Raw genomic sequence first — 18,550 nt, 5'->3', positions numbered from 1 at the left:
CCGTCCAAAAGGGGCTGCTCCGAGGCCAGAAAAAATACCAAAAAGTTTGCTGGAAGTAAAAAGCTTACAGCACCTGGTATTCCCAGGCGGTCTCCCATCCAAGTACTAACCAGGCCCGACCCTGCTTAGCTTCCGAGATCGGACGAGATCGGGCGTGTTCAGGGTAGTATGGCCGTAAGCGAAAGAAGAGGGTGAATTTTCAGTATTTATAATCAACACCGCGGAAGTTGCAACTCCACTGTTTGCCAAGAGGGGTAGCCATTTATAGAACAACAGGGGTTTAATATGTGCATAATTCTTCATTTATTTGTTTTGCAAACAGGTTGTGAAAGAATGCAAATCCGTCCAAAAGGGGCTGCTCCGAGGCCAGAAAAAATACCAAAAAGTTTGCTGGAAGTAAAAAGCTTACAGCACCTGGTATTCCCAGGCGGTCTCCCATCCAAGTACTAACCAGGCCCGACTGCTTAGCTTCCGAGATCGGACGAGATCGGGCGTGTTCAGGGTAGTATGGCCGTAAGCGAGAGAAAAGCGTGAATTTTCAGTATTTATAATCAACACCGCGGAAGTTGCAACGCCACTGTTTGCCAAGAGGGGTAGCCATTTATAAAACAACAGGGGTTTAATATGTGTGTAATTCTTCATTTATTTGTTTTGCAAAAAGGTTGTGAAAGAATGCAAATCCGTCCAAAAGGGGCTGCTCCGAGGCCAGAAAAAATACCAAAAAGTTTGCTGGAAGTAAAAAGCTTACAGCACCTGGTATTCCCAGGCGGTCTCCCATCCAAGTACTAACCAGGCCCGACCCTGCTTAGCTTCCGAGATCGGACGAGATCGGGCGTGTTCAGGGTAGTATGGCCGTAAGCGAGAGAAGAGGGTGAATTTTCAGTATTTATAATCAACACCGCGGAAGTTGCAACCCCACTGTTTGCCAAGAGGGGTAGCAAATTATAAAACAACAATGGTTTAATATGTTCGTATTTCTTCATTTATTTGTTTTGCAAAAAGGTTGTGAAAGAATGCAAATCCGTCCAAAAGGGGCTGCTCCGAGGCCAGAAAAAATACCAAAAAGTTTGCTGGAAGTAAAAAGCTTACAGCACCTGGTATTCCCAGGCGGTCTCCCATCCAAGTACTAACCAGGCCCGACCCTGCTTAGCTACCGAGATCGGACGAGATCGGGCGTGTTCAGGGTAGTATGGTCGTAAGCGAAAGAAGAGGGAGAATTTTTAGTATTTATAATTACACCACGGAAGTTGCAACCCCACTGTGTGCCAAGAGGGGTAGCAAATTATAAAACAACAGTGGTTTAATATGTGCGTAATTCTTCATTTATTTGTTTTGCAAAAAGGTTGTGAAAGAATGCAAATCCGTCCAAAAGGGGCTGCTCCGAGGCCAGAAAAAATACCAAAAAGTTTGCTGGAAGTAAAAAGCTTACAGCACCTGGTATTCCCAGGCGGTCTCCCATCCAAGTACTAACCAGGCCCGACCCTGCTTAGCTTCCGAGATCGGACGAGATCGGGCGTGTTCAGGGTAGTATGGCCGTAAGCGAAAGAAGAGGGTGGATTTTCAGTATTTATAATCAACACCGCGGAAGTTGCAACTCCACTGTGTGCCAAGAGGGGTAGCAAATTATAAAACAACAATGGTTTAATATGTTCGTATTTCTTCATTTATTTGTTTTGCAAAAAGGTTGTGAAAGAATGCAAATCCGTCCAAAAGGGGCTGCTCCGAGGCCAGAAAAAATACCAAAAAGTTTGCTGGAAGTAAAAAGCTTACAGCACCTGGTATTCCCAGGCGGTCTCCCATCCAAGTACTAACCAGGCCCGACCCTGCTTAGCTACCGAGATCGGACGAGGTCGGGCGTGTTCAGGGTAGTATGGCCGTAAGCGAGAGAAGAGGGTGAATTTTCAGTATTTATAATCAACACCGCGGAAGTTGCAACCCCACTGTTTGCCAAGAGGGGTAGCAAATTATAAAACAACAATGGTTTAATATGTTCGTATTTCTTCATTTATTTGTTTTGCAAAAAGGTTGTGAAAGAATGCAAATCCGTCCAAAAGGGGCTGCTCCGAGGCCAGAAAAAATACCAAAAAGTTTGCTGGAAGTAAAAATCTTACAGCACCTGGTATTCCCAGGCGGTCTCCCATCCAAGTACTAACCAGGCCCGACCCTGCTTAGCTTCCGAGATCGGACGAGATCGGGCGTGTTCAGTGTAGTATGGCCGTAAGCGAGAGAAGAGGGTGAATTTTCAGTATTTATAATCAACACCGCGGATGTTGCAACCCCACTGTTTGCCAAGAGGGGTAGCAAATTATAAAACAACAATGGTTTAATATGTTCGTATTTCTTCATTTATTTGTTTTGCAAAAAGGTTGTGAAAGAATGCAAATCCGTCCAAAAGGGGCTGCTCCGAGGCCAGAAAAAATACCAAAAAGTTTGCTGGAAGTAAAAAGCTTACAGCACCTGGTATTCCCAGGCGGTCTCCCATCCAAGTACTAACCAGGCCCGACCCTGCTTAGCTTCCGAGATCGGACGAGATCGGGCGTGTTCAGGGTAGTATGGCCGTAAGCGAAAGAAGAGGGTGGATTTTCAGTATTTATAATCAACACCGCGGAAGTTGCAACCCCACTGTTTGCCAAGAGGGGTAGCCATTTATAGAACAACAGGGGTTTAATATGTGCGTATTTCTTCATTTATTTGTTTTGCAAAAAGGTTGTGAAAGAATGCAAATCCGTCCAAAAGGGGCTGCTCCGAGGCCAGAAAAAATACCAAAAAGTTTGCTGGAAGTAAAAAGCTTACAGCACCTGGTATTCCCAGGCGGTCTCCCATCCAAGTACTAACCAGGCCCGACCCTGCTTAGCTTCCGAGATCGGACGAGATCGGGCGTGTTCAGGGTAGTATGGCCGTAAGCGAATGAGGTGAATTTTCAGTATTTATAATCAACACCGCGGAAGTTGCAACGCCACTGTTTGCCAAGAGGGGTAACAATTTATAAAACAACAGGGGTTTAATTTGTGTGTAATTCTTCATTTATTTGTTTTGCAAACAGGTTGTGAAAGAATGCAAATCCGTCCAAAAGGGGCTGCTCCGAGGCCAGAAAAAATACCAAAAAGTTTGCTGGAAGTAAAAAGCTTACAGCACCTGGTATTCCCAGGCGGTCTCCCATCCAAGTACTAACCAGGCCCGACCCTGCTTAGCTTCCGAGATCGGACGAGATCGGGAGTGTTCAGGGTAGTATGGCCGTAAGCGAAAGAATAAGGAGAATTTTCAGTATTTATAATCACACCACGGAAGTTGCAACGCCACTGTGTGCCAAGAGGGGTAGCCATTTATAAAACAATAGGGGTTTAATATGTGTGTAATTCTTCATTTATTTGTTTTGCAAAAAGGTTGTGAAAGAATGCAAATCCGTCCAAAAGGGGCTGCTCCGAGGCCAGAAAAAATACCAAAAAGCTTGCTGGAAGTAAAAAGCTTACAGCACCTGGTATTCCCAGGCGGTCTCCCATCCAAGTACTAACCAGGCCCGACCCTGCTTAGCTTCCGAGATCGGACGAGATCGGGCGTTTTCAGGGTAGTATGGCCGTAAGCGAAAGAAGAGGGTGAATTTTCAGTATTTATAATCAACACCGCGGAAGTTGCAACTCCACTGTTTGCCAAGAGGGGTAGCCATTTATAAAACAATAGGGGTTTAATATGTGTGTAATTCTTCATTTATTTGTTTTGCAAAAAGGTTGTGAAAGAATGCAAATCCGTCCAAAAGGGGCTGCTCCGAGGCCAGAAAAAATACCAAAAAGCTTGCTGGAAGTAAAAAGCTTACAGCACCTGGTATTCCCAGGCGGTCTCCCATCCAAGTACTAACCGGGCCCGAACCTGCTTAGCTTCCGAGATCGGACGAGATCGGGCGTGTTCAGGGTAGTATGGCCGTAAGCGAAAGAAGAGGGTGAATTTTCAGTATTTATAATCAACACCGCGGAAGTTGCAACTCCACTGTTTGCCAAGAGGGGTAGCAATTTATAGAACAACAGGGGTTTAATATGTGCGTAATTCTTCATTTATTTGTTTTGCAAACAGGTTGTGAAAGAATGCAAATCCGTCCAAAAGGGGCTGCTCCGAGGCCAGAAAAAATACCAAAAAGTTTGCTGGAAGTAAAAAGCTTACAGCACCTGGTATTCCCAGGCGGTCTCCCATCCAAGTACTAACCAGGCCCGACCCTGCTTAGCTTCCGAGATCAGACGAGATCGGGCGTGTTCAGGGTAGTATGGCCGTAAGCGAGAGAAGGGGGTGAATTTTCAGTATTTATAATCAACACCGCGGAAGTTGCAACTCCACTGTTTGCCAAGAGGGGTAGCCATTTATAGAACAACAGGGGTTTAATATGTGTAATTCTTCATTTATTTGTTTTGCAAACAGGTTGTGAAAGAATGCAAATCCGTCCAAAAGGGGCTGCTCCGAGGCCAGAAAAAATACCAAAAAGTTTGCTGGAAGTAAAAAGCTTACAGCACCTGGTATTCCCAGGCGGTCTCCCATCCAAGTACTAACCAGGCCCGACCCTGCTTAGCTTCCGAGATCGGACGAGATCGGGCGTGTTCAGGGTAGTATGGCCGTAAGCGAGGGAAGAGGGTGAATTTTCAGTATTTATAATCAACACCGCGGAAGTTGCAACCCCACTGTTTGCCAAGAGGGGTAGCAAATTATAAAACAACAATGGTTTAATATGTTCGTATTTCTTCATTTATTTGTTTTGCAAAAAGGTTGTGAAAGAATGCAAATCCGTCCAAAAGGGGCTGCTCCGAGGCCAGAAAAAAATACCAAAAAGTTTGCTGGAAGTAAAAAGCTTACAGCACCTGGTATTCCCAGGCGGTCTCCCATCCAAGTACTAACCAGGCCCGACCCTGCTTAGCTTCCGAGATCGGACGAGATCGGGCGTGTTCAGGGTAGTATGGCCGTAAGCGAAAGAAGAGGGTGAATTTTCAGTATTTATAATCAACACCGCGGAAGTTGCAACCCCACTGTTTGCCAAGAGGGGTAGCCATTTATAGAACAACAGGGGTTTAATATGTGCGTATTTCTTCATTTATTTGTTTTGCAAAAAGGTTGTGAAAGAATGCAAATCCGTCCAAAAGGGGCTGCTCCGAGGCCAGAAAAAATACCAAAAAGTTTGCTGGAAGTAAAAAGCTTACAGCACCTGGTATTCCCAGGCGGTCTCCCATCCAAGTACTAACCAGGCCCGACCCTGCTTAGCTTCCGAGATCGGGCGTGTTCAGGGTAGTATGGCCGTAAGCGAAAGAAGAGGGTGAATTTTCAGTATTTATAATCAACACCGTGGAAGTTGCAACTCCACTGTTTGCCAAGAGGGGTAGCCATTAATAGAACAACAGGGGTTTAATATGTGCGTATTTCTTCATTTATTTGTTTTGCAAAAAGGTTGTGAAAGAATGCAAATCCGTCCAAAAGGGGCTGCTCCGAGGCCAGAAAAAATACCAAAAAGCTTGCTGGAAGTAAAAAGCTTACAGCACCTGGTATTCCCAGGCGGTCTCCCATCCAAGTACTAACCAGGCCCGACCCTGCTTAGCTTCCGAGATCGGACGAGATCGGGCGTTTTCAGGGTAGTATGGCCGTAAGCGAAAGAAGAGGGTGAATTTTCAGTATTTATAATCAACACCGCGGAAGTTGCAACTCCACTGTTTGCCAAGAGGGGTAGCCATTTATAGAACAACAGGGGTTTAATATAATAATAATAATAATAATAATAATTTCCTTGTATTGTCATTCTGTGTAACAATGTACACAGAACGAAATGTCGATTGCATCTGACCCGATGCAGCCGCAGCCAAGAGAGGGCGCCGCCGACCACTTTTTAAGTCTTAGGAATGACTCGGCCGGGGCGCGAACCCGAACCTCCCAGTCTGTAATTCTTCATTTATTTGTTTTGCAAACCGGTTGTGAAAGAATGCTGTATCCGTCCAAAAGGGGCTGCTCCGAGGCCAGAAAAACTACTAAAAAGTTTGCTGGAAGTAAAAAGCTTACAGCACCTGGTATTCCCAGGCGGTCTCCCATCCAAGTACTAACCAGGCCCGACCCTGCCTAGCTTCCGAGATCGGACGAGATCGGGCGTGTTCAGGGTAGTATGGCCGTAAGCGAAAGAAGAGGGTGAATTTTCAGTATTTATAATCAACACCAGGGAAGTTGCAACGCCACTGTTTGCCAAGAGGGGTAGCCATTTATAAAACAACAGGGGTTTAATATGTGCGTATTTCTTCATTTATTTGTTTTGCGAACAGGTTGTGAAAGAATGCAAATCCGTCCAAAAGGGGCTGCTCGGAAGCCAGAAAAAATACCAAAAACTTTGCTGGAAGTAAAAAGCTTACAGCACCTGGTATTCCCAGGCGGTCTCCCATCCAAGTACTAACCGGGCCCGAACCTGCTTAGCTTCCGAGATCGGACGAGATCGGGCGTGTTCAGGGTAGTATGGCCGTAAGCGAAAGAAGAGGGTGAATTTTCAGTATTTATAATCAACACCGCGGAAGTTGCAACTCCACTGTTTGCCAAGAGGGGTAGCCATTAATAGAACAACAGGGGTTTAATATGTGCGTATTTCTTCATTTATTTGTTTTGCAAAAAGGTTGTGAAAGAATGCAAATCCGTCCAAAAGGGGCTGCTCCGAGGCCAGAAAAAAAAACCAAAAACTTTGCTGGAAGTAAAAAGCTTACAGCACCTGGTATTCCCAGGCTGTCTCCCATCCAAGTACTAACCAGGCCCGACCCTGCTTAGCTTCCGAGATCGGACGAGATCGGGCGGGTTCAGGGTAGTATGGCCGTAAGCGAAAGAAGAGGGTGAATTTTCAGTATTTATAATCAACACTGCGGAAGTTGCAACGCCACTGTTTGCCAAGAGGGGTAGCCATTTATAAAACAACAGGGGTTTAATACGTGCGTAATTCTTCCTTTATTTGTTTTGCAAACAGGTTGTGAAAGAATGCAAATCCGTCCAAAAGGGGCTGCTCCGAGGCCAGAAAAAATACCAAAAAGCTTGCTGGAAGTAAAAAGCTTACAGCACCTGGTATTCCCAGGCGGTCTCCCATCCAAGTATTAACCAGGCCCGACCCTGCTTAGCTTCCGAGATCGGACGAGATCGGGCGTGTTCAGGGTAGTATGGCCGTAAGCGAAAGAAGAGGGTGAATTTTCAGTATTTATAATCAACACCGCGGAAGTTGCAACTCCACTGTTTGCCAAGAGGGGTAGCCATTTATAGAACAACATGGGTTTAATATGTGCGTAATTCTTCATTTATTTGTTTTGCAAACAGGTTGTGAAAGAATGCAAATCCGTCCAAAAGGGGCTGCTCCGAGGCCAGAAAAAATACCAAAAAGTTTGCTGGAAGTAAAAAGCTTACAGCACCTGGTATTCCCAGGCGGTGTCCCATCCAAGTACTAACCAGGCCCGACCCTGCTTAGCTTCCGAGATCGGACGAGATCGGGCGTGTTCAGGGTAGTATGGCCGTAAGCGAAATAAGAGGGAGAATTTCCAGTATTTATATTCAACACTGCGGAAGTTGCAGCGCCACTGTTTGCCAAGAGGGGTAGCCAATTATAAAACAACAGGGGTTTAATATGTGTGTAATTCTTCATTTATTTGTTTTGCAAAAAGGTTGTGAAAGAATGCAAATCCGTCCAAAAGGGGCTGCTCCGAAGCCAGAAAAAATACCAAAAAGTTTGCTGGAAGTAAAAAGCTTACAGCACCTGGTATTCCCAGGCGGTCTCCCATCCAAGTACTAACCAGGCCCGACTGCTTAGCTTCCGAGATCGGACGAGATCGGGCGTGTTCAGGGTAGTATGGCCGTAAGCGAGAGAAGAGCGTGAATTTTCAGTATTTATAATCAACACCGCGGAAGTTGCAACGCCACTGTTTGCCAAGAGGGGTAGCCATTTATAAAACAACAGGGGTTTAATATGTGTGTAATTCTTCATTTATTTGTTTTGCAAACAGGTTGTGAAAGAATGCAAATCCGTCCAAAAGGGGCTGCTCCGAGGCCAGAAAAAATACCAAAAAGTTTGCTGGAAGTAAAAAGCTTACAGCACCTGGTATTCCCAGGCGGTCTCCCATCCAAGTACTAACCAGGCCCGACCCTGCTTAGCTTCCGAGATCGGACGAGATCGGGCGTGTTCAGGGTAGTATGGCCGTAAGCGAAAGAAGAGGGTGAATTTTTAGTATTTATAATCAACACCGCGGAAGTTGCAACTCCACTGTTTGCCAAGAGGGGTAGCCATTTATAGAACAACAGGGGTTTAATAATAATAATAATAATAATAATAATATGTGTAATTCTTCATTTATTTGTTTTGCAAACAGGTTGTGAAAGAATGCAAATCCGTCCAAAAGGGGCTGCTCCGAGGCCAGAAAAAATACCAAAAAGTTTGCTGGAAGTAAAAAGCTTACAGCACCTGGTATTCCCAGGCGGTCTCCCATCCAAGTACTAACCAGGCCCGACCCTGCTTAGCTACCGAGATCGGACGAGATCGGGCGTGTTCAGGGTAGTATGGCCATAAGCGAAAGAAGAAGGTGGATTTTCAGTATTTATAATCAACACCGCGGAAGTTGCAACTCCACTGTGTGCCAAGAGGGGTAGCAAATTATAAAACAACAGTGGTTTAATATGTGTGTAATTCTTCATTTATTTGTTTTGCAAAAAGGTTGTGAAAGAATGCAAATCCGTCCAAAAGGGGCTGCTCCGAGGCCAGAAAAAATACCAAAAAGTTTGCTGGAAGTAAAAAGCTTACAGCACCTGGTATTCCCAGGCGGTCTCCCATCCAAGTACTAACCAGGCCCGACCCTGCTTAGCTTCCGAGATCGGGCGTGTTCAGGGTAGTATGGCCGTAAGCGAAAGAAGAGGGTGGATTTTCAGTATTTATAATCAACACCGCGGAAGTTGCAACTCCACTGTGTGCCAAGAGGGGTAGCAAATTATAAAACAACAGTGGTTTAATATGTGTGTAATTCTTCATTTATTTGTTTTGCAAAAAGGTTGTGAAAGAATGCAAATCCGTCCAAAAGGGGCTGCTCCGAGGCCAGAAAAAATACCAAAAAGCTTGCTGGAAGTAAAAAGCTTACAGCACCTGGTATTCCCAGGCGGTCTCCCATCCAAGTACTAACCAGGCCCGACCCTGCTTAGCTTCCGAGATCGGACGAGATCGGGCGTGTTCAGGGTAGTATGGCCGTAAGCGAAAGAAGAGGGTGAATTTTCAGTATTTATAATCAACACCGCGGAAGTTGCAACTCCACTGTTTGCCAAGAGGGGTAGCCATTTATAGAACAACAGGGGTTTAATATGTGCGTAATTCTTCATTTATTTGTTTTGCAAACAGGTTGTGAAAGAATGCAAATCCGTCCAAAAGGGGCTGCTCCGAGGCCAGAAAAAATACCAAAAAGTTTGCTGGAAGTAAAAAGCTTACAGCACCTGGTATTCCCAGGCGGTCTCCCATCCAAGTACTAACCAGGCCCGACCCTGCTTAGCTTCCGAGATCGGACGAGATCGGGCGTGTTCAGGGTAGTATGGCCGTAAGCGAGAGAAGAGCGTGAATTTTCAGTATTTATAATCAACACCGCGGAAGTTGCAACGCCACTGTTTGCCAAGAGGGGTAGCCATTTATAGAACAACAGTGGTTTAATATGTGCGTAATTCTTCATTTATTTGTTTTGCAAATAGGTTGTGAAAGAATGCAAATCCGTCCAAAAGGGGCTGCTCCGAGGCCAGAAAAAATACCAAAAAGTTTGCTGGAAGTAAAAAGCTTACAGCACCTGGTATTCCCAGGCGGTCTCCCATCCAAGTACTAACCAGGCCCGACCCTGCTTAGCTTCCGAGATCGGACGAGATCGGGCGTGTTCAGGGTAGTATGGCCGTAAGCGAAAGAAGAGGGTGAATTTTCAGTATTTATAATCAACACCGCGGAAGTTGCAACTCCACTGTTTGCCAAGAGGGGTAGCCATTTATAGAACAACAGTGGTTTAATATGTGCGTAATTCTTCATTTATTTGTTTTGCAAATAGGTTGTGAAAGAATGCAAATCCGTCCAAAAGGGGCTGCTCCGAGGCTAGAAAAAATACCAAAAAGCTTGCTGGAAGTAAAAAGCTTACAGCACCTGGTATTCCCAGGCGGTCTCCCATCCAAGTACTAACCAGGCCCGACCCTGCTTAGCTTCCGAGATCGGACGAGATTTTTTTTTTTTTTTTTTTTGACTTTTATTGATAGAGCTTATCCAAAAACAATTTTACAATCCATAATTTACATCATTTTGCTCAGTACATCTTCATAGCTTTCAAAAACACAAAACGTGGTCATCTAACACTCGTACAACAACATTCGTGCATTAATGTTAAAACAAATTATGTGTAAATTCAGAGCACACTGTGTCGCATAATTCATAAAGTACTTTTTGTGCAGTGACCATATACACCTTGTAAAATACATCTTCAAAAGATTGTAATAGAGCTAAAACACAAACAGGCACGTCGATTACATCACATCTGGTAAACTTATTCTAACACCCTCCCAAGTTATTTGCACAAAAGGATTAGTAAGAACAAATATTTTGTTAAAAACCTCTAAAATTCCGTTATTATTAAAATAGACATACAGTGCTTCCATTATTCTTTTCAATTTGCTTTCAAACAGTTTGCATATATCCAGTTTCCGTCCTTTATTCTTCAAAACCGTTCTTCTTACCCACACTGTATGTCTAGCCACTGACAAAACTATATTGAGTGCCTGGTTATTTTTTCCTTTTTTACCTTGTATCATCCCAAATAAAAACATCTTCTCCCAATTTTCATCAACATACTGCTCATTCTGTCCAAAACCTTTCGTCATTTCCTTAAGCACTGCGGTCAGTTTTTTCAGTTCTTCACAGTTAAAGAACATATGCTTTAAGCCCTCTTTCTCCTTCTTGCATATTTTGCATGTTTCATCCCTCGCAAGTCCCATCTTAAAAAGTCTCATTTCATTAAAAACACAGTTGTGGGCTAAAAGGAAATCAAAATTTTCTAACGAAGGGCATTTCAAACCGGTTCTGATGTTTCTCCACACATCTTTTGTGTTAAAATCTACAAACATCTTTTCCCAATAAGAATTTGCTCTCGGTTGTATAAAAGCCATTTCTCTAAAAACAGAATAGAAGTCTTTTAAAACAAGAGCACTAAAAGGTGTCCCTGTGTCCTTCATCTCTATTCTCATTGGACCTTCCTCTTGTTTCTTTTCATTTCTTTCTATAATTGTCCACCATTCTTTAGGAACTGCTTTTTTTATTGTCATGTACTCATTCCTGATTTTTTCTTCATTACATTCGTCTACTGTTGCACCAATCTCGTCAATGAAAGCCTGAAATGGCAAGAATCCTGGTCTGACCTCGTACAAAAGATCTCTGATTTTTCGGAATTCTGCGTCAAACCAGTGCTTGTAAAAGTTCTCTCCTCCAATTCGTAAATTCGGATTTAAGAACAAGGGTTGATTTAAAATTTCTTCCTTTCCCTCCGGTTTAAAAACTACATGTCCTATAAAATCACTCCAAGCCCTTAAAACTTCCCTATAAAAGTCTGGGATGCCGTTTGTCATATATTCTTTTGTTTTCATCCACAAGGCTGAAGGCCCCATTTTAAAAGTTTTGTTTAAAAAGTATTCCAGAATTCGTGTCGATTCTTTGTCTCCCTCCCTCATGAAATTTTTAACAGTTTTTATTCTTAAAGCCTTCAGTCTTATGGATGGATCGAGCAATCCCAGACCGCCCTCCTCCACCCTTCCAATCAGAGTCTCATAGGCTATTTTAGCTGGCTTACCATCCCAAATAAAATCAGTCACATACTGCTTCAGAGTTTTAACTGTGGGTAATGGCAAACACACTGATCCAAGGACACTCCATATTTTGGATAAAAACAGTGTATTAACAACTAAAATTTTTCCCTTCAGAGTAAGACCTCTCCTTTTCCAAAATGCCAATCTATTTCTTATTTTCCCGATTGTCTCCTCCCACATCAGTTTCGTAGTTTCTTTTTCATTTGGCCCTATTCTCACCCCCAGAATTTTAAGGTTATCTTTTACTTCTTTAAAAGGCAGTGTCCTTGACAAGGCGGTTTGCTTTCCTAATTTTAAAATCTCAGTTTTGCCAACATTCATCCGAGCTCCTGAACCCCGGCTGTATATTTCTATGGCATCCAACGCTTTAAAAACGCTGTGCTCATCTTTTAAAATTAGGGTTGTGTCATCTGCATATTGATAAATTTTGGTTTCTGTGTTAAAATTCTTAAAACCTTCAATCTTTACCCCTTTTATTCCATTGTCAGCATTGATCGCAAGTCCTAAAGGTTCTGCAACCAAAGAGTAAAGTATTGCTGACAGTGGACAGCCCTGTCTTATTGACCTGGTTAAAGGAATAAAATCTGTTAAAAAACCATTGCATTTGACACAACTCTTGGCATCAGCGTAGAGACATCTCAGACACCGGATTATGTTTTCTCCAAAATCAAATCTTTCTAAAACCGCAAATAGAAAATCGTGCTCTACCCTATCAAACGCTTTTTCTAAGTCTGCATTAATTAAAAAGCCACTGACTCCTGCCTTCTCCATGTACCAGACTTTGTCCCTCACACCATTAACTGTGTCTGAGATGTCTCTGCCTATTACCGCATAAGCCTGGTTAGTTTGGATGACTGTTGGTAAGACCCGCTTCAGTCTGTTTGCCATTATCTTCGCCAAAATCTTGTAGTCACAATTTAAAAGGCTTATGGGTCTAAAATTCTGCAGCTCTTCCCTGTCCCCTTTCTTTTTATATATAATTTTAATTAAACCTCTTGACATCCTTGAGCTGAGAGCCCCACCTTTCCACACTTCTTCATACATTTGTCTTAAAACAGGAACAAGAGAACCTTTAAAAACCTTGTAAAATTCACATGGTAAGCCATCCAGACCAGGACTCCTGCCGTTTTTCATCTCATCTATGGCTCTCTCTATTTCTTCACTATTGATGTCTCTATTGCACATTGTTTTATCTTCCTTACTTACTTTACTCTTAATATTATTCAATAAAAAATCTTTTGCACCCTCTTCCACACCTTGTTTTGAAAATAAGTTGGTATAGAATCTTTTTATTTCCTTTAAAATATTGTCCTTATCTGTCAATCTCTTTCCTTCTCCATTTTTAATACATTTAATTTCTTCAGTTTTCTGTCTGTTTTTTTCTAGTTCAAAAAAGAACTTTGTGCATCGTTCGCCTTCAATCATATATTTCGCTCTACTCCTTATCATAGCTCCCTGGAATTTCTCTTCTTCTATTTTTTTAAGTTCATCTTCTATCTCCATAATTTTATTCGTGTTTTCATTTTTCCCATCACTTTGTTTTAGTTCCTCTTCTAGTTCTTTTCGTAACTTTTCTTCTCTCCCCCTTTCCTGTCTTCTCAGTTTTTTACAAAACAAAATCGAATGTCTTTTAATATCATACTTTAGATTGTCCCACCATATTCCCAAGTTACTTTCATACTTTGTCATGTTCTTTATGCTGTTTACAATTATATTTTCTATTTCCATTTGATAAAAATTGTCTTTTAAGACTTTTGTATTTAAAATCCATACCCCCGGCCCCTTCTCTATTTTATTCAGATCTATATTAAAAACAATAAAGTCATGATCACTAAAATTACATCTTCTGTAGTAAATACTTTTAAAATTCTCCATAAAACTACTTTTTGCCAAAACAATATCAATTCTGCTTTGCTTAATTTCATCTAAAACAATTTGTCTTCTGCTAAACTTTCTAACTCCTTTATTCCTTTCTCTCCATACATCTATTAAATCGAGTTCTTCCATTACCTGTATTAGTTCCTTTCTTCCCCTTTCTGCTCTAAAAACCATATTATCTGCCACATCTTCTTTCTGTAGTGCTATATTAAAATCCCCAGCAACCACAGTTTCCCCCCAAGCCTCGATTAGAACTTTTAATTTCTTAAAAAATTCAACTTTCTCTTTCTCTTCATTCGGTGCATGTATGTTACAAACATTCATTTTCTCATTACCTTCTCCAACACTTATAGTTAGTATTTTTCCTTTTTTATCATTATATATTTCTGTTACTTCCTCAACCATATTCCTTTTAATTAAAAAAGCCACTCCTCTACCTCTTCCCTCACAATTATTAAATAAAACCTCCCCATCCCATCGTTTTCTAAAATCTTCCGCTATCACACTTGTCCAGTTCGTTTCTTGCAATAAAATAATATCATTTTTCTCAGTCTCTCTGATTAACTTCTGTAATTTTTCGGGATTCGCCCCTCCCCTCATGTTTATTGAAATAAAATTCCACCCCATTAAAATAATAAATGGCAATAAATAATTCAGGCCAACAAAATATTTAAGAAACATAAAACCAACCATTACTATGTACCACCATCATCCTGTAAAACCTCATATCTCCCTCCATTTATTTCTATTTGTTTTGCCTTTCTTCTTCTCTCCTGTGCTTGTAATACCTTGTCCGTGTCAATACTTGGTTTTAACCTTTTCCTTTTGCTCATAAAATTGCCCAACTTGTTTAAAACGTCACAGTTACCTTGTCCATCTTTATCCAACGATTCTTCTTTATTAAGTTCCTTGTGTGTCCGGGTCTCCTCCTCCCTCTGCTCCTCCTCCTCCATTGTTTCAGCTTCAATTGTTCCAGTTAAAATCCCAATGTCCATGTCTGAGTCCTCGCTCTCTGAGTCTTGTTGTCTGGGGGGCTGAGCACAGGGGGGATCCTCTTCATGCGTCGGTTCCTGGGAGGGACCCTCATCCCCCGCCTCTGATGCTACCATGTTAATCTCCAACTTGCTTGCTTCTCCCTCTCCCTCAGCAGAAGAAACGCATGTACAGTGTATGAATGCACGGGAGCAATCAGGGCATCTGGGAGCGACGCATTCCCGGGCATAGTGACCCTGCTGTAAGCACTCCCTGCATGTAAACTCCGGACACTCCCGCAGCACGTGACCAGGGTTCATGCACAACCGGCAGATTTTCACCTGCCGGTCGTGAATCACCCGGCAGTACTGGGGACCGTCCGGAGTCTCGAACCTGGTGGAATACGGCAGGGAGGCTACATCTTTCGGGAATTTTACTTTGATGAATCTTGTCCCATCTTCAACGGACGTGCCCGGGTAGAAGCGCCGCCTCAATGGGAGGACAGGGTCCACTCTCCACCTCCGCAGCTTTTCCAACACCTCTTCATCGGTTATGAATGGGGCCAGTTGTAGGAAGGAGACCATAACCTCGTTCACTTGTAGTCTTTTAGTCTGGATTAGAACCCCTTTGCATAAGAGGCCCCCATCTAAAATTTCACATGCCTCCTCATTTTCCAACGTCGCTTGATATTGTTTGTTTTGTGTAGACCGTAGTACCAGTAGCTTCCCCGCACCCACCGTCTTCTCGATTTCTTTAATCAAGTCAACTGGTGTTATGTTTTCAATCTCCTCTGTTTCCAAAAGCATCGTCAGTTCTTTCAAATATTTTCTTTGTCTTAGCCCTTTCACATTCTCCATATCTTTTTTTGTTTCTTGCTTATTTCTCTTTTCTCCATCCCGTATGTTATATTCCTTCTTTCTCCTCATGTCCAATCCATTGTTCATTTTATCCGCATCATTATTCTGTCCTTGTACAATCATTTCAGTTGTTTTGTTAATTAATCCATTCATATTATTTCCATCCGCCTCACTTTCTTTCCCTCCATGCCGAGCTACCTTGTTGAAATCATTGTCCATACTCTTTTTCCTTGTATCCAGTCCGGTTTCATTCATAATTAGCAACTTTTTAAATACCTTGTTTGAATCACAGTCCATTGTCGTTGTCGGTTTTCCATTGTCCAGTTTCACTTCACTACATTCATCCGTTCCTGGGGGCAAATCCACAACACGCTTGTCCGCTTCCACTCCAAGCTCGATGCCATGCGGTCCGTCCATTGTTCGTTCAAAAAAGAAAGAACCAAAAAGAGGCTCCCCAGACAGAAACTAAGTCTGCTGGGGACGCAAAAACGAAAATAAAGCACTTAAACTTTTGAATAAACCTTCAAATAAATAAGAAAACCAACAAAGAATGGGGAGAGCCTTCCTCTCCCTACTGCAGCCGTCAACTCACAAACACAAACCAGGAAGTGGGCGTGTTCAGGGTAGTATGGCCGTAAGCGAAAGAATAAGGAGAATTTTCAGTATTTATAATCACACCACGGAAGTTGCAACGCCACTGTGTGCCAAGAGGGGTAGCAAATTATAAAACAACAGTGGTTTAATATGTGTGTAATTCTTCATTTATTTGTTTTGCAAAAAGGTTGTGAAAGAATGCAAATCCGTCCAAAAGGGGCTGCTCCGAGGCCAGAAAAAATACCAAAAAGCTTGCTGGAAGTAAAAAGCTTACAGCACCTGGTATTCCCAGGCGGTCTCCCATCCAAGTACTAACCAGGCCCGACCTTGCTTAGCTTCCGAGATCGGGCGTGTTCAGGGTAGTATGGCCGTAAGCGAAAGAAGAGGGTGAATTTTCAGTATTTATAATCAACACCGTGGAAGTTGCAACTCCACTGTTTGCCAAGAGGGGTAGCCATTTATAAAACAACAGGGGTTTAATATGTGTGTAATTCTTCATTTATTTGTTTTGCAAACAGGTTGTGAAAGAATGCAAATCCGTCCAAAAGGGGCTGCTCCGAGGCCAGAAAAAATACCAAAAAGTTTGCTGGAAGTAAAAAGCTTACAGCACCTGGTATTCCCAGGCGGTCTCCCATCCAAGTACTAACCAGGCCCGACCCTGCTTAGCTTCCGAGATCGGACGAGATCGGGAGTGTTCAGGGTAGTATGGCCGTAAGCGAAAGAATAAGGAGAATTTTCAGTATTTATAATCACACCACGGAAGTTGCAACGCCACTGTGTGCCAAGAGGGGTAGCCATTTATAAAACAATAGGGGTTTAATATGTGTGTAATTCTTCATTTATTTGTTTTGCAAAAAGGTTGTGAAAGAATGCAAATCCGTCCAAAAGGGGCTGCTCCGAGGCCAGAAAAAATACCAAAAAGCTTGCTGGAAGTAAAAAGCTTACAGCACCTGGTATTCCCAGGCGGTCTCCCATCCAAGTACTAACCGGGCCCGACCCTGCTTAGCTTCCGAGATCGGACGAGATCGGGCGTGTTCAGGGTAGTATGGCCGTAAGCGAAAGAAGAGGGTGAATTTTCAGTATTTATAATCAACACCGCGGAAGTTGCAACTCCACTGTTTGCCAAGAGGGGTAGCAATTTATAGAACAACAGGGGTTTAATATGTGCGTAATTCTTCATTTATTTGTTTTGCAAACAGGTTGTGAAAGAATGCAAATCCGTCCAAAAGGGGCTGCTCCGAGGCCAGAAAAAATACCAAAAAGTTTGCTGGAAGTAAAAAGCTTACAGCACCTGGTATTCCCAGGCGGTCTCCCATCCAAGTACTAACCAGGCCCGACCCTGCTTAGCTTCCGAGATCAGACGAGATCGGGCGTGTTCAGGGTAGTATGGCCGTAAGCGAGAGAAGGGGGTGAATTTTCAGTATTTATAATCAACACCGCGGAAGTTGCAACTCCACTGTTTGCCAAGAGGGGTAGCCATTTATAGAACAACAGGGGTTTAATATGTGTAATTCTTCATTTATTTGTTTTGCAAACAGGTTGTGAAAGAATGCAAATCCGTCCAAAAGGGGCTGCTCCGAGGCCAGAAAAAATACCAAAAAGTTTGCTGGAAGTAAAAAGCTTACAGCACCTGGTATTCCCAGGCGGTCTCCCATCCAAGTACTAACCAGGCCCGACCCTGCTTAGCTTCCGAGATCGGACGAGATCGGGCGTGTTCAGGGTAGTATGGCCGTAAGCGAAAGAATATGGAGAATTTTCAGTATTTATAATCACACCACGGAAGTTGCAACGCCACTGTGTGCCAAGAGGGGTAGCCATTTATAAAACAACAGGGGTTTAATATGTGTGTAATTCTTCATTTATTTGTTTTGCAAACAGGTTGTGAAAGAATGCAAATCCGTCCAAAAGGGGCTGCTCCGAGGCCAGAAAAAATACCAAAAAGTTTGCTGGAAGTAAAAAGCTTACAGCACCTGGTATTCCCAGGCGGTCTCCCATCCAAGTACTAACCAGGCCCGACCCTGCTTAGCTTCCGAGATCGGGCGTGTTCAGGGTAGTATGGCCGTAAGCGAAAGAAGAGGGTGAATTTTCAGTATTTATAATCAACACCGTGGAAGTTGCAACTCCACTGTTTGCCAAGAGGGGTAGCCATTAATAGAACAACAGGGGTTTAATATGTGCGTATTTCTTCATTTATTTGTTTTGCAAAAAGGTTGTGAAAGAATGCAAATCCGTCCAAAAGGGGCTGCTCCGAGGCCAGAAAAAATACCAAAAAGCTTGCTGGAAGTAAAAAGCTTACAGCACCTGGTATTCCCAGGCGGTCTCCCATCCAAGTACTAACCAGGCCCGACCCTGCTTAGCTTCCGAGATCGGACGAGATCGGGCGTTTTCAGGGTAGTATGGCCGTAAGCGAAAGA

At 43.0% G+C, this 18,550-nt stretch overlaps 32 non-coding genes and 4 pseudogenes across 32 annotated transcripts; all 36 read right to left on the bottom strand.

Moving 5' to 3' along the window:
• Nucleotides 1-61: 61 nt before the first annotated feature.
• On the bottom strand, nt 62-180 carry LOC148376194 (5S ribosomal RNA). The gene has a single exon (XR_015849332.1). It is a non-coding gene; the product is annotated as a 5S ribosomal RNA (ribosomal RNA).
• A 222-nt stretch (nt 181-402) lies between these two features.
• LOC148376193 (5S ribosomal RNA) lies at nt 403-519 on the bottom strand. The gene has a single exon (XR_015848154.1). It is a non-coding gene; the product is annotated as a 5S ribosomal RNA (ribosomal RNA).
• A 222-nt stretch (nt 520-741) lies between these two features.
• On the bottom strand, nt 742-860 carry LOC148376192 (5S ribosomal RNA). The gene has a single exon (XR_015849331.1). It is a non-coding gene; the product is annotated as a 5S ribosomal RNA (ribosomal RNA).
• Nucleotides 861-1,082: 222 nt separating this feature from the next.
• On the bottom strand, nt 1,083-1,201 carry LOC148376191 (5S ribosomal RNA). Its single transcript, XR_015847839.1, has one exon. It is a non-coding gene; the product is annotated as a 5S ribosomal RNA (ribosomal RNA).
• A 221-nt stretch (nt 1,202-1,422) lies between these two features.
• LOC148376190 (5S ribosomal RNA) lies at nt 1,423-1,541 on the bottom strand. Its single transcript, XR_015849330.1, has one exon. It is a non-coding gene; the product is annotated as a 5S ribosomal RNA (ribosomal RNA).
• A 222-nt stretch (nt 1,542-1,763) lies between these two features.
• On the bottom strand, nt 1,764-1,882 carry LOC148376189 (5S ribosomal RNA). Its single transcript, XR_015847801.1, has one exon. It is a non-coding gene; the product is annotated as a 5S ribosomal RNA (ribosomal RNA).
• Nucleotides 1,883-2,104: 222 nt separating this feature from the next.
• LOC148376188 (5S ribosomal RNA) lies at nt 2,105-2,223 on the bottom strand. Its single transcript, XR_015847911.1, has one exon. It is a non-coding gene; the product is annotated as a 5S ribosomal RNA (ribosomal RNA).
• Nucleotides 2,224-2,445: 222 nt separating this feature from the next.
• Nucleotides 2,446-2,564, bottom strand: LOC148376187 (5S ribosomal RNA). Its single transcript, XR_015849329.1, has one exon. It is a non-coding gene; the product is annotated as a 5S ribosomal RNA (ribosomal RNA).
• A 222-nt stretch (nt 2,565-2,786) lies between these two features.
• LOC148376186 (5S ribosomal RNA) lies at nt 2,787-2,905 on the bottom strand. The gene has a single exon (XR_015849328.1). It is a non-coding gene; the product is annotated as a 5S ribosomal RNA (ribosomal RNA).
• A 218-nt stretch (nt 2,906-3,123) lies between these two features.
• On the bottom strand, nt 3,124-3,242 carry LOC148376185 (5S ribosomal RNA). The gene has a single exon (XR_015849399.1). It is a non-coding gene; the product is annotated as a 5S ribosomal RNA (ribosomal RNA).
• Nucleotides 3,243-3,463: 221 nt separating this feature from the next.
• Nucleotides 3,464-3,582, bottom strand: LOC148376184 (5S ribosomal RNA). Its single transcript, XR_015847673.1, has one exon. It is a non-coding gene; the product is annotated as a 5S ribosomal RNA (ribosomal RNA).
• Nucleotides 3,583-3,804: 222 nt separating this feature from the next.
• LOC148376183 (5S ribosomal RNA) lies at nt 3,805-3,923 on the bottom strand. Its single transcript, XR_015847733.1, has one exon. It is a non-coding gene; the product is annotated as a 5S ribosomal RNA (ribosomal RNA).
• A 222-nt stretch (nt 3,924-4,145) lies between these two features.
• Nucleotides 4,146-4,264, bottom strand: LOC148376182 (5S ribosomal RNA). Its single transcript, XR_015847286.1, has one exon. It is a non-coding gene; the product is annotated as a 5S ribosomal RNA (ribosomal RNA).
• Nucleotides 4,265-4,484: 220 nt separating this feature from the next.
• On the bottom strand, nt 4,485-4,603 carry LOC148376181 (5S ribosomal RNA). Its single transcript, XR_015849327.1, has one exon. It is a non-coding gene; the product is annotated as a 5S ribosomal RNA (ribosomal RNA).
• Nucleotides 4,604-4,826: 223 nt separating this feature from the next.
• On the bottom strand, nt 4,827-4,945 carry LOC148376180 (5S ribosomal RNA). Its single transcript, XR_015849326.1, has one exon. It is a non-coding gene; the product is annotated as a 5S ribosomal RNA (ribosomal RNA).
• A 222-nt stretch (nt 4,946-5,167) lies between these two features.
• Nucleotides 5,168-5,276, bottom strand: LOC148376179 (5S ribosomal RNA; annotated as a pseudogene).
• Nucleotides 5,277-5,498: 222 nt separating this feature from the next.
• Nucleotides 5,499-5,617, bottom strand: LOC148376178 (5S ribosomal RNA). The gene has a single exon (XR_015847656.1). It is a non-coding gene; the product is annotated as a 5S ribosomal RNA (ribosomal RNA).
• Nucleotides 5,618-6,014: 397 nt separating this feature from the next.
• Nucleotides 6,015-6,133, bottom strand: LOC148376177 (5S ribosomal RNA). The gene has a single exon (XR_015847784.1). It is a non-coding gene; the product is annotated as a 5S ribosomal RNA (ribosomal RNA).
• Nucleotides 6,134-6,355: 222 nt separating this feature from the next.
• Nucleotides 6,356-6,474, bottom strand: LOC148376176 (5S ribosomal RNA). The gene has a single exon (XR_015847730.1). It is a non-coding gene; the product is annotated as a 5S ribosomal RNA (ribosomal RNA).
• Nucleotides 6,475-6,697: 223 nt separating this feature from the next.
• LOC148376175 (5S ribosomal RNA) lies at nt 6,698-6,816 on the bottom strand. The gene has a single exon (XR_015848019.1). It is a non-coding gene; the product is annotated as a 5S ribosomal RNA (ribosomal RNA).
• Nucleotides 6,817-7,038: 222 nt separating this feature from the next.
• LOC148376174 (5S ribosomal RNA) lies at nt 7,039-7,157 on the bottom strand. The gene has a single exon (XR_015847649.1). It is a non-coding gene; the product is annotated as a 5S ribosomal RNA (ribosomal RNA).
• Nucleotides 7,158-7,379: 222 nt separating this feature from the next.
• LOC148376173 (5S ribosomal RNA) lies at nt 7,380-7,498 on the bottom strand. The gene has a single exon (XR_015847381.1). It is a non-coding gene; the product is annotated as a 5S ribosomal RNA (ribosomal RNA).
• Nucleotides 7,499-7,720: 222 nt separating this feature from the next.
• LOC148376172 (5S ribosomal RNA) lies at nt 7,721-7,837 on the bottom strand. Its single transcript, XR_015848153.1, has one exon. It is a non-coding gene; the product is annotated as a 5S ribosomal RNA (ribosomal RNA).
• A 222-nt stretch (nt 7,838-8,059) lies between these two features.
• Nucleotides 8,060-8,178, bottom strand: LOC148376171 (5S ribosomal RNA). Its single transcript, XR_015849325.1, has one exon. It is a non-coding gene; the product is annotated as a 5S ribosomal RNA (ribosomal RNA).
• A 244-nt stretch (nt 8,179-8,422) lies between these two features.
• LOC148376170 (5S ribosomal RNA) lies at nt 8,423-8,541 on the bottom strand. The gene has a single exon (XR_015847429.1). It is a non-coding gene; the product is annotated as a 5S ribosomal RNA (ribosomal RNA).
• Nucleotides 8,542-8,763: 222 nt separating this feature from the next.
• Nucleotides 8,764-8,872, bottom strand: LOC148376169 (5S ribosomal RNA; annotated as a pseudogene).
• A 222-nt stretch (nt 8,873-9,094) lies between these two features.
• LOC148376168 (5S ribosomal RNA) lies at nt 9,095-9,213 on the bottom strand. Its single transcript, XR_015849324.1, has one exon. It is a non-coding gene; the product is annotated as a 5S ribosomal RNA (ribosomal RNA).
• Nucleotides 9,214-9,435: 222 nt separating this feature from the next.
• Nucleotides 9,436-9,554, bottom strand: LOC148376167 (5S ribosomal RNA). Its single transcript, XR_015849323.1, has one exon. It is a non-coding gene; the product is annotated as a 5S ribosomal RNA (ribosomal RNA).
• Nucleotides 9,555-9,776: 222 nt separating this feature from the next.
• Nucleotides 9,777-9,895, bottom strand: LOC148376166 (5S ribosomal RNA). Its single transcript, XR_015849322.1, has one exon. It is a non-coding gene; the product is annotated as a 5S ribosomal RNA (ribosomal RNA).
• Nucleotides 9,896-16,403: 6,508 nt separating this feature from the next.
• Nucleotides 16,404-16,512, bottom strand: LOC148376165 (5S ribosomal RNA; annotated as a pseudogene).
• Nucleotides 16,513-16,734: 222 nt separating this feature from the next.
• On the bottom strand, nt 16,735-16,853 carry LOC148376164 (5S ribosomal RNA). The gene has a single exon (XR_015849398.1). It is a non-coding gene; the product is annotated as a 5S ribosomal RNA (ribosomal RNA).
• A 221-nt stretch (nt 16,854-17,074) lies between these two features.
• Nucleotides 17,075-17,193, bottom strand: LOC148376163 (5S ribosomal RNA). Its single transcript, XR_015847245.1, has one exon. It is a non-coding gene; the product is annotated as a 5S ribosomal RNA (ribosomal RNA).
• Nucleotides 17,194-17,415: 222 nt separating this feature from the next.
• On the bottom strand, nt 17,416-17,534 carry LOC148376162 (5S ribosomal RNA). Its single transcript, XR_015847285.1, has one exon. It is a non-coding gene; the product is annotated as a 5S ribosomal RNA (ribosomal RNA).
• Nucleotides 17,535-17,754: 220 nt separating this feature from the next.
• LOC148376161 (5S ribosomal RNA) lies at nt 17,755-17,873 on the bottom strand. Its single transcript, XR_015849321.1, has one exon. It is a non-coding gene; the product is annotated as a 5S ribosomal RNA (ribosomal RNA).
• Nucleotides 17,874-18,094: 221 nt separating this feature from the next.
• Nucleotides 18,095-18,203, bottom strand: LOC148376160 (5S ribosomal RNA; annotated as a pseudogene).
• Nucleotides 18,204-18,425: 222 nt separating this feature from the next.
• LOC148376159 (5S ribosomal RNA) lies at nt 18,426-18,544 on the bottom strand. Its single transcript, XR_015847634.1, has one exon. It is a non-coding gene; the product is annotated as a 5S ribosomal RNA (ribosomal RNA).
• Nucleotides 18,545-18,550: the final 6 nt, after the last annotated feature.

Source organism: Urocampus carinirostris, chromosome 1, assembly GCF_059441175.1.
Source record: "Urocampus carinirostris isolate Australia breed hairy pipefish chromosome 1, RoL_Ucar_1.0, whole genome shotgun sequence".
Taxonomy (NCBI): domain Eukaryota; kingdom Metazoa; phylum Chordata; class Actinopteri; order Syngnathiformes; family Syngnathidae; genus Urocampus; species Urocampus carinirostris.
This window is presented reverse-complemented; position numbering and strand designations above follow the sequence as displayed.